This window comes from Alligator sinensis, unplaced genomic scaffold (assembly GCF_000455745.1).
Source record: "Alligator sinensis unplaced genomic scaffold, ASM45574v1 scaffold836_1, whole genome shotgun sequence".
In the NCBI taxonomy this organism is placed as follows: Eukaryota; Metazoa; Chordata; order Crocodylia; family Alligatoridae; genus Alligator; species Alligator sinensis.
In genome coordinates, this window is record NW_005842667.1 from 502,781 (window position 1) to 505,274 (window position 2,494).

At 39.3% G+C, this 2,494-nt stretch overlaps 1 long non-coding RNA gene across 1 annotated transcript in view; it reads right to left on the reverse strand.

Moving 5' to 3' along the window:
- Positions 1-942: 942 nt before the first annotated feature.
- LOC112551933 overlaps positions 943-2,494 on the reverse strand; it is an 18,587-nt gene continuing 17,035 nt past the window's right edge. The window contains exon 3 of the long non-coding RNA XR_003096272.1: positions 943-1,012. This is a non-coding gene — a long non-coding RNA (uncharacterized LOC112551933). The remainder of the gene's footprint in view (positions 1,013-2,494) is intronic.

A 2,494-nucleotide genomic window follows, 5' to 3' on the forward strand; every position in this document is an offset into this window, starting at 1 on the left:
GTTCGGTTATTAATCGGTTTAAGCTGCGCAGTTTAGGCTAATCTGCGAAGAGTGAATCAATTCAGGCTCAGGCTTTTTGAATGTCTGTCCCTAGCTGAGGAGACTAGAGGAAAAAGAACATAAAGTTCTGCTGGGGCCTAGTCTCTGCTGACTCTTGGCACTGACTGTGTTTATCAGTGTTTCTTGAATTAGCGCAATGCATAAAATTGCCTGAGGAGTAGGTACTAGAGTGCTTAGTCAACACTACCACTGATTAGATCTGGGTGAATACTGTAACACATTCTCCTTGTATATTTATTTCAGTTCACTTACAAATTTGGTTCAGCAAATGAGAGCGACAGATGCTCCTGATTACAAAACACAAGATTGTGAATCCCCAAGCAAGAAATTCTTGCCTCTGATGTAATTTCTGGACAATCACAGCTACAATATCACTCATACTACCATCTATTGAAATTTCACTCACATGGTTAACTGCTTACCAGTGAATGTATGGAATTCACATGATGACCTGCCCATGTGGGCATGGTCAATTACATCATATTTGTTAAGCCCCTGAAGTTGATGATTTTATGTCAGTAAACAACATTAGTATTGTACAACCTGCCAGAATAGTCTTGTGCTTTCTAGTAGCATCTTGAATGGAAGACCCAAAGCTCATTTTATCTTTTCTGATGAGATCCATAATGGCTTTTTCATATACTGCATTCTGTGAAGAGGAAAGATCTGCCTGGAATGATGAGATACATTCAAGATGTAAGTTATTAAAATTAACTTATTTAATAACTTATTTTGAACCTTATCAATTATAACAGATAAAAACACAACTTCACAGCCCCAAAATGTCCCAGTGTGATATACAGCAGCCAGATTACTTTCCAAACAGCAGAGAACTTGTCCTCCAGAATTGCAGTGTCTTATTCTCACGGTTAAGAGTTCAGAAGGTTTAGGCTTTTGTCTTTTCAGCCAACAGTCTCATAGTTCCAGCTTCTTAACAGGAAATTCTACTCCACTGAATTCAAGATGGGAAAACAAATGTTTTAACACTGTGAAATTAATTCTTAGCTGCAAAATTTAAAATTCTCTAAACATGTCACTTTTTCCATTTGCTCCAGAATATAGTAGTTCCTCTAAAATAACTTATTCATGTGAAAGTCATAAATTTTCACCATTTGAATACCACAAAAAGCTAATACATTTTTATTGGTGTGTTTTTAAACTCAAAGCTGGACTGACTGGGTTTCATGACATGGCTAAACACTCATTTTATATCTTTAGGATTCCTCATTAGTTGATGTCTAGGAGGGTCAGCCAATTTGAACTGTTTTTAACCTGTTCCACACACGTGATGTAATCTAGTGGCAGCCCTGCAACAGGGTCTAGAAAAATGGGTATACTGTTAGTAGCAGTTTCTTTGTGGGTGGTGGTAAAGTCCTTTATTTCTGAAATGGAAGACTAGAGGTCTAATCCCTACTGCTTGCGAGTTTGATTCAGGTCTGTTTCTCCTCACCCCCCGCCCTCCCTCAGTTTGGTGGTACAACAATAAAATTTGAGCAAGAGACTTTTCCAAATTGCCTCTAACCCAGCACTGTTGTGGCATGCTGCCTGAGAAGGGAAGACAGCAGGAGAGAGGCTTTGTTAAATATGGCAAAATACCTTTGGGACAAGATCATCAGCAAGAGTTAATGAGTGTGACTCCATTGACATTAATGTACACATCTTTATACACATAGGTTGAGGACCTGGCTTTTGGTGTCTGTACTCCTGGCATTTATGTAAGACTGCTACGTAATCCTCTGAAAACTAACATCTGGAGCTGGCCCTGTGATTAAAGCTTGCTTTCAGATTCTCTGAGTTTCATAATTTGTAGAGCAGAAAGTCAACAGAATAGGAAACTAAATAAATTCTAACCTCCCTCTGCTTACACTTGTTGAGAAAGAGTAAGTTACTCTCAAGCAGCACAAACATTCTATTCATCTTTAATTATTTTAGGCCAGGTAACCCAACTTCAATATAAGTACTTTGCTGTCGAGCAGCAAATAAAAACTTAGAGATAGTGAACACACACAGTAGTGCACATCAGAAACATTCAGGCCTCATCACTTCACATGGTTGCAAATAGTAATTATTATTCTGCACAGGGTGAATACAAGTGATGGGCAACATCTCCAAAATTTCAGGGGCTGCCTCCCTGACAATGAATTAATATTTACTATATATAAAGCTTCTGAGATACTCCCTCCTTCCCTTCCTTGCTCTTTCAATTAAGACAGGTGTTTTCTCTCTCTACTTCACAAGTGTTCTGCCAGCTTCTACTTCTCTCTCCCAGATCTAATTAAATACCCTGAGCACATCCCCACATGCAGGGGCATGCACTTGCAGTGGCAAAAATAGTAGCAGCATAAATCTGTGCTGCTACTTTTTGCTGCTGCACGTGCTCCTGCATGTGTGCTTTGGTGAGGGGCTAAAAGCCCCGTTTCAGGCATACTGCTCT